Consider the following 9,109-nt stretch of genomic DNA (forward strand, 5'->3'; position numbering starts at 1 on the left):
GGACTGTTTCTGTTAATTTTGTATGTGTTTAGTTGGTCAGGGCGTGAGTTGGGGTGGGCATTCTATGTTTTGTGTTTCTATGTTTAGGTCAGGTGTAATTAGCCTTATATGGTTCTCAATCAGGGACAGGTGTTTGACGTTTCCTCTGATTGAGAACCATATAAAGGTGGCTGTTCACACTGTTTGTTTGTGGGTGATTGTCTCCTGTGTCCGTATATGCTACACCATGGGACTGTATCGTTTGTTTGTAGTCTGTTCTGTTCGTGAGTTCTCTCGTGTATTTATGTAAGTTCCATGTTAGGTCTGTCTACGTCGTTTTGTTATTTTGTAGTTGTTGAAGTTATTTCGTGTTTCGTCGTTTGTTTAAATAAACTTCATATAGTCAAACTATCACGCTGCGCTTTGGTCAATCCCTACTCCTCCTCTTCTTCCGAAGAGGAGAGGACGACCGTTACAGAATCACCCACAAACAAGGATCAAGCAGCGTGAGAGGAACCAACAACAGCGGCAAAGAAACAGGACTCGTGGACTTGGGGAGAAATATTGGACGGAAAGGGACCCTGGGCTCAACCAGGAGAATATCGCCGCCCCAAAGCTGAGCTGGAGGCAGCGAAAGCAGAGAGGCGGCGATATGAGGAGGCAGCACGGAAGCAAGGCTGGAAGCCCGTAAGTCAAACCCAAAAATGTCTTGGGGGGGGCTCTCGGGAAGTGTAGTTGGGTCAGTCAGGAGACGTGAGCCAACTCCTCCTGCTTACCGTAAGGAGCCGGTGAGGGCGGTATTGGAGGTGAGTGACGCAGAGACAGTAAAGGAGTTAATGGAGAAATTGGAGGAGAGAGTTATGAGGGATGTACTGGTTGGTGCTTTAGGCACGGCATCCGTCGACTGAACGTGTTGGTGAGTTGATGTCACCGGGTACCGCTCTCCCTACTCGTCCTGAGGTGCGTGCTAGCCGTCTGGTTAAGACAGTGCCTACACCACGCACCAAGCTCCTGTGCGTCTCAGAGCCCTGTACGCACTGATCATTTCCCTGCACTCGCTCTGAGGTGCGTGCCCTCAGCCCGGTACCACCAGTCCCGGTACCACGCACCAGTTCTATAGTGCGCCTCGAGAACTCAGTGTGCCCTGTTCCTCCTCCACGCACTCTCCCTGTGGTGCGTGTCTCCAGCCCAGTGCCTCCAGTTCCGGCACCACGCATCAAGCCTCCTGTGCGTCTCCAGAGCCCTGTACGCACTGTTCCTTCTCCCCGTTGCCCTGATGTGCGTGCCTCAGCCCGGTACCACCAGTGCCGGTACCACGCACCAGCCTATAGTACGCCCTTGAGAGTCCAGTGTGCCCTGTTGCTGCTCCCCGCACTAGCCTGAAGGTGCGGTCTTTAGCCCGGTACCTCCAGTTCCGGTACCACGCACACAGGCCTCAGTGCGTCTCAGCCGGCCAGAGTCTGCCGTCTGCCAGCGGCCGCTGAACTGCCCGTCTGCCCAGCGGGCCTGAACTGCCCGTCTGCCCAGCGGCGCCTGAACTGCCCGTCTGCCCAGCGGCGCCTGAACGCGTCTGCCCAACGGCGCTGAAATGCCCGTCTGCCCAACGGCGCCTGAACTGCCGTCTGCCCAACGCCGTCTGACTGTCCGTCTGCCAAGCGCCGCATGAACTGCCCGTCTGTACTGAGCCTTCAAAGCCGCCCGTCTGTACTGAGCCTGCAAAGCGCCCGTCTGTACTGAGCCTGCAAAGCCGCCCGTCTGCCATGAGCCCGCAAAGCGCCGTCTGCCATGAGCCTTCAGAGCCGTCCGCCAGACAGGAGCCGCTAGAGCCTTCCGCCAGACAGGAGCCGCTAGAGCCTTCGCCAGACAGGAGCAGCCAGCGCTTCCGCCAGACAGGATCAGCCAGAGCCTTCCGCCAGACAGGATCAGCAGAGCCTTCCGCCAGACAGGATCAGCCAGAGCCTTCCGCCAGACAGGATCAGCCAGAGCCTTCCCCAGACAGGATCAGCCAGAGCCGCAGCGAGCCATGACCAGCAGAGCCGTCATCAGCCATAGACCAAAGCCAGAGCCGTCATCCAGCCATGACCAGCCAGAGCCGTCATCCAGCCATGACCAGCCAGAGCCGTATGAGTTTAGTGTGGGGAGAGATATTTAGTTTAGTGTGGGGAGAGATATTAGTTTAGTATGGGAGAGATATAGTTTAGTATGTGGAGAAGATATTTAGTTTAGTGTGGGGAGAGTATTTAGTTTAGTATGTGGAGAGATATTGAGTTTAGTGTGGGGAGAGATATTTAGTTTAGTGTGGGAGAGATATTAGTTTAGTATGTGGAGAGATATTTAGTTTAGGGGGGGAGAGATAAGTTAGTGTGGGGAGAGATATTTAGTTAGTGTGGGGAGAGATTATTTAGGTAGTGTAGGGGAGATATTTAGTTAGTGTGGGGAGAGATATTTAGTTTAGTATGGGGAGAGATATTTAGTTTAGTGTGGGGAGATATTTAGTTTAGTGTAGGAGAGATATTTAGTTTAGTATGTGCAGAGATATTTAGCTTAGTGTGGGGAGAGATATTAGTTTAGTGTGGGAGAGATATTTAGTTTAGTGTAGGGGAGCGATATTTAGTTTAGGTATGGGGAGAGATATTTAGTTTTAGTATGGGGAGAGATATTTTAGTTTAGTATGGGGAGAGATATTTAGTTTAGTGTGGGGAGAGATATTTCAGTTTAGTGTGGGAGAGATATTCGTTTATCTGTGGGGAGAGATATGTAGTTTTAGTGTGGGGAGAGATATTTAGTTTAGTGTGGGGAGAGATATTTAGTTTAGTGTGGGAGAGATATTTAGTTTAGTGTGTGGAGAGATATTTAGTTTAGTGTGGGGAGAGATATTTAGTTTAGTATGTGGAGAGATATCTAGTTTAGTGTGGGGAGAGATATTTAGTTTAGTGTGGGAGAGATATTTAGTTTAGTATGGGGGAGAGATATTTAGTTTAGTATGGGGAGAGATATGTAGTTTAGTGTGGGGAGAGATATTTAGTTTAGTGTGGGGAGAGATATTTAGTTTAGTGTGGGAGAGATATTTAGTTTAAGTGTGGGGAGAGATATTAGTTAGTGTGGGGAGAGATATTTAGTTTAGTGTGGGGAGAGATATTTAGTTTAGTGTGGGGAGAGATATTTAGTTTAGTGTGGGGAGAGATATTTAGTTTAGTGTGGGGAGAGATATTTAGTTTAGTATGGGGAGAGATATTAGTTTAGTATGTGGAGAGATATTTAGTTTAGTTTGGGGAGAGATATTTAGTTTAGTATGTGAGAGATATTTAGTTTAGTGTGGGGAGAGATATTTAGTTTAGTGTGGGGAGAGATATTTAGTTTAGTATGTGGAGAGATATTTAGTTTAGGGTGGGGAGAGATATTTAAGTTTAGTGGGGGAGGAGATATTTAGGTTTAGTGTGGGGGAGAGATATTTAGTTTAGTGTGGGGAGAGATATTAGTTTAGTATGTGGAGAGATATTCTAGTTTAGTGTGGGAGAGATATTTAGTTTAGTGTGGGGAGAGATATTTAGTTTAGTAGTGGGGAGAGATATTTAGTTTAGTATGGGGAGAGATATTAGTTTAGTCGTGGGTAGAGATATTTAGTTTAGTGTGGGGAGAGATATTTAGTTAGTGTGGAGAGATATATTTAGTTAGTGTGGGGAGAGATATTTAGTTTAGTGTAGGGAGAGATATTTAGTTTAGTATGGGGAGAGATATTTAGTTTAGTATGGGAAGAGATATTTAGTTTAGTGTGGGGAGAGATATTTAGTTTAGTATGGGGAGAGATATTTAGTTTAGTGTAGGGAGAGATATTTAGTTTTAGTATGGGGAGAGATATTTAGTTTAATGTGGGGAGAGATATTTAGTTTAGTGTGGGGAGAGATATTTAGTTTAGTGTGGGGAGAGATATTTAGTTTAGTATGGGGAGAGATATTTAGTTTAGTATGTGGAGAGATATTTAGTTAGTGTGGGGAGAGATATTTAGTTTAGTGTGGGGAGAGATATTTAGTTTAGTATGGGGAGAGATATTTAGTTTAGTATGTGGAGAGATATTTAGTTTAGTGTGGGGAGAGATATTTAGTTTAGTGTGGGGAGAGATATTTAGTTTAGTATGGGGAGAGATATTTAGTTTAGTATGTGGAGAGATATTTAGTTTAGTGTGGGGAGAGATATTTAGTTTAGTATGGGGAGAGATATTTAGTTTAGTGTGGGGAGAGATATTTAGTTTAGTGTAGGGAGAGATATTTAGTTTAGTATGTGCAGAGATATTTAGTTTAGTGTGGGGAGAGATATTTAGTTTAGTGTGGGGAGAGATATTTAGTTTAGTGTAGGGAGAGATATTTAGTTTAGTATGGGGAGAGATATTTAGTTTAGTATGGGGAGAGATATTTAGTTTAGTATGGGGAGAGATATTTAGTTTAGTGTGGGGAGAGATATTTAGTTTAGTGTGGGGAGAGATATTTAGTTTAGTGTGGGGAGAGATATTTAGTTTAGTGTGGGGAGAGATATTTAGTTTAGTGTGGAGAGATATTTAGTTTAGTGTGGGGAGAGATATTTAGTTTAGTGTGTGGAGAGATATTTAGTTTAGTGTGGGGAGAGATATTTAGTTTAGTATGGGGAGAGATATCTAGTTTAGTGTGGGGAGAGATATTTAGTTTAGTGTGGGGAGAGATATTTAGTTTAGTATGGGGAGAGATATTTAGTTTAGTGTAGGGAGAGATATTTAGTTTAGTGTGGGGAGAGATATTTAGTTTAGTGTGGGGAGAGATATTTAGTTTAGTATGGGGAGAGATATTTAGTTTAGTATGGGGAGAGATATTTAGTTTAGTATGTGGAGAGATATTTAGTTTAGTATGTGGAGAGATATTTAGTTTAGTGTGGGGAGAGATATTTAGTTTAGTGTGGGGAGAGATATTTAGTTTAGTGTGGGGAGAGATATTTAGTTTAGTATGGGGAGAGATATTTAGTTTAGTATGTGGAGAGATATTTAGTTTAGTGTGGGGAGAGATATTTAGTTTAGTGTGGGGAGAGATATTTAGTTTAGTGTGGGGAGAGATATTTAGTTTAGTATGGGGAGAGATATTTAGTTTAGTATGTGGAGAGATATTTAGTTTAGTGTGGGGAGAGATATTTAGTTTAGTATGGGGAGAGATATTTAGTTTAGTATGGGGAGAGATATTTAGTTTAGTGTGGGGAGAGATATTTAGTTTAGTATGGGGAGAGATATTTAGTTTAGTATGTGGAGAGATATTTAGTTTAGTGTGGGGAGAGATATTTAGTTTAGTATGGGGAGAGAGATTTAGTTTATTGTGGGGAGAGATATTTAGTTTAGTATGGGGAGAGATATTTAGTTTAGTGTGCTGAGAGATATTTAGTTTAGTATGGGGAGAGATGTTTAGTTTAGTGTGGGGAGAGATATTTAGTTTAGTGTGGGGAGAGATATTTAGTTTAGTATGGGGAGAGATATTTAGTTTAGTATGTGGAGAGATATTTAGTTCAGTGTGGGGAGAGATATTTAGTTTAGTGTGGGGAGAGATATTTAGTTTAGTATGGGGAGAGATATTTAGTTTAGTATGGGGAGAGATATTTAGTTTAGTATGTGGAGAGATATTTAGTTTAGTGTGGGGAGAGATATTTAGTTTAGTGTGGGGAGAGATATTTAGTTTAGTGTGGGGAGAGATATTTAGTTTAGTGTGGGGAGAGATATTTAGTTTAGTGTGGGGAGAGATATTTAGTTTAGTGTGGGGAGAGATATTTAGTTTAGTGTGGGGAGAGATATTTAGTTTAGTGTGGGGAGAGATATTTAGTTTAGTATGTGGAGAGATATTTAGTTTAGTATGGGGAGAGATATTTAGTTTAGTGTGGGGAGAGATATTTAGTTTAGTATGTGGAGAGATATTTAGTTTAGTGTGGGGAGAGATATTTAGTTTAGTGTGGGGAGAGATATTTAGTTTAGTATGTGGAGAGATATTTAGTTTAGTGTGGGGAGAGATATTTAGTTTAGTATGTGGAGAGATATTTAGTTTAGTGTGGGGAGAGATATTTAGTTTAGTGTGGGGAGAGATATTTAGTTTAGTGTGGGGAGAGATATTTAGTTTAGTGTGGGGAGAGATATTTAGTTTAGTATGGGGAGAGATATTTAGTTTAGTATGGGGAGAGATATTTAGTTTAGTGTGGGGAGAGATATTTAGTTTAGTGTGGGGAGAGATATTTAGTTTAGTATGGGGAGAGATATTTAGTTTAGTATGGGGAGAGATATTTAGTTTAGTGTGGGGAGAGATATTTAGTTTAGTGTGGGGAGAGATATTTAGTTTAGTGTGGGGAGAGATATTTAGTTTAGTATGGGAGAGATATTTAGTTTAGTATGGGGAGAGATATTTAGTTTAGTATGGGGAGAGATATTTAGTTTAGTATGTGGAGAGATATTTAGTTTAGTATGTGGAGAGATATTTAGTTTAGTATGGGGAGAGATATTTAGTTTAGTGTGGGGAGAGATATTTAGTTTAGTGTGGGGAGAGATATTTAGTTTAGTGTGGGGAGAGATATTTAGTTTAGTGTGGGGAGAGATATTTAGTTTAGTGTGGGGAGAGATATTTAGTTTAGTGTAGGGAGAGATATTTAGTTTAGTATGGGGAGAGATATTTAGTTTAGTATGGGAAGAGATATTTAGTTTAGTGTGGGGAGAGATATTTAGTTTAGTATGGGGAGAGATATTTAGTTTAGTGTAGGGAGAGATATTTAGTTTAGTATGGGGAGAGATATTTAGTTTAGTGTGGGGAGAGATATTTAGTTTAGTGTGGGGAGAGATATTTAGTTTAGTGTGGGGAGAGATATTTAGTTTAGTATGGGGAGAGATATTTAGTTTAGTATTTGGAGAGATATTTAGTTTAGTGTGGGGAGAGATATTTAGTTTAGTGTGGGGAGAGATATTTAGTTTAGTATGGGGAGAGATATTTAGTTTAGTATGTGGAGAGATATTTAGTTTAGTGTGGGGAGAGATATTTAGTTTAGTATGGGGAGAGATATTTAGTTTAGTATGTGGAGAGATATTTAGTTTAGTGTGGGGAGAGATATTTAGTTTAGTATGGGGAGAGATATTTAGTTTAGTGTGGGGAGAGATATTTAGTTTAGTGTAGGGAGAGATATTTAGTTTAGTATGTGCAGAGATATTTAGTTTAGTGTGGGGAGAGATATTTAGTTTAGTGTGGGGAGAGATATTTAGTTTAGTGTAGGGAGAGATATTTAGTTTAGTATGGGGAGAGATATTTAGTTTAGTATGGGGAGAGATATTTAGTTTAGTGTGGGGAGAGATATTTAGTTTAGTGTGGGGAGAGATATTTAGTTTAGTGTGGGGAGAGATATTTAGTTTAGTGTGGGGAGAGATATTTAGTTTAGTGTGGGGAGAGATATTTAGTTTAGTGTGTGGAGAGATATTTAGTTTAGTGTGGGGAGAGATATTTAGTTTAGTATGGGGAGAGATATCTAGTTTAGTGTGGGGAGAGATATTTAGTTTAGTGTGGGGAGAGATATTTAGTTTAGTATGGGGAGAGATATTTAGTTTAGTGTAGGGAGAGATATTTAGTTTAGTGTGGGGAGAGATATTTAGTTTAGTGTGGGGAGAGATATTTAGTTTAGTATGGGGATAGATATTTAGTTTAGTATGGGGAGAGATATTTAGTTTAGTATGTGGAGAGATATTTAGTTTAGTATGTGGAGAGATATTTAGTTTAGTGTGGGGAGAGATATTTAGTTTAGTGTGGGGAGAGATATTTAGTTTAGTGTGGGGAGAGATATTTAGTTTAGTATGGGGAGAGATATTTAGTTTAGTATGTGGAGAGATATTTAGTTTAGTGTGGGGAGAGATATTTAGTTTAGTGTGGGGAGAGATATTTAGTTTAGTGTGGGGAGAGATATTTAGTTTAGTATGGGGAGAGATATTTAGTTTAGTATGGGGAGAGATATTTAGTTTAGTGTGGGGAGAGATATTTAGTTTAGTATGGGGAGAGAGATTTAGTTTATTGTGGGGAGAGATATTTAGTTTAGTATGGGGAGAGATATTTAGTTTAGTGTGCTGAGAGATATTTAGTTTAGTATGGGGAGAGATGTTTAGTTTAGTGTGGGGAGAGATATTTAGTTTAGTGTGGGGAGAGATATTTAGTTTAGTATGGGGAGAGATATTTAGTTTAGTGTGGGGAGAGATATTTAGTTTAGTGTGGGGAGAGATATTTAGTTTAGTGTGGGGAGAGATATTTAGTTTAATATGGGGAGAGATATTTAGTTTAGTATGGGGAGAGATATTTAGTTTAGTGTGGGGAGAGATATTTAGTTTAGTATGGGGAGAGATATTTAGTTTAGTATGTGGAGAGATATTTAGTTCAGTGTGGGGAGAGATATTTAGTTTAGTGTGGGGAGAGATATTTAGTTTAGTATGGGGAGAGATATTTAGTTTAGTATGGGGAGAGATATTTAGTTTAGTATGTGGAGAGATATTTAGTTTAGTGTGGGGAGAGATATTTAGTTTAGTGTGGGGAGAGATATTTAGTTTAGTGTGGGGAGAGATATTTAGTTTAGTGTGGGGAGAGATATTTAGTTTAGTATGGGGAGAGATATTTAGTTTAGTATGGGGAGAGATATTTAGTTTAGTGTGGGGAGAGATATTTAGTTTAGTGTGGGGAGAGATATTTAGTTTAGTATGGGGAGAGATATTTAGTTTAGTGTGGGGAGAGATATTTAGTTTAGTGTGGGGAGAGATATTTAGTTTAGTATGGGGAGAGATATTTAGTTTAGTATGGGGAGAGATATTTAGTTTAGTATGGGGAGAGATATTTAGTTTAGTATGTGGAGAGATATTTAGTTTAGTATGGGGAGAGATATTTAGTTTAGTGTGGGGAGAGATATTTAGTTTAGTGTAGGGAGAGATATTTAGTTTAGTGTGGGGAGAGATATTTAGTTTAGTATGGGGAGAGATATTTAGTTTAGTGTGGGGAGAGATATTTAGTTTAGTGTAGGGAGAGATATTTAGTTTAGTATGTGCAGAGATATTTAGTTTAGTGTGGGGAGAGATATTTAGTTTAGTGTGGGGAGAGATATTTAGTTTAGTGTGGGGAGA

Source organism: Salvelinus namaycush, chromosome 3 (assembly GCF_016432855.1).
Source record: "Salvelinus namaycush isolate Seneca chromosome 3, SaNama_1.0, whole genome shotgun sequence".
Taxonomy (NCBI): domain Eukaryota; kingdom Metazoa; phylum Chordata; class Actinopteri; order Salmoniformes; family Salmonidae; genus Salvelinus; species Salvelinus namaycush.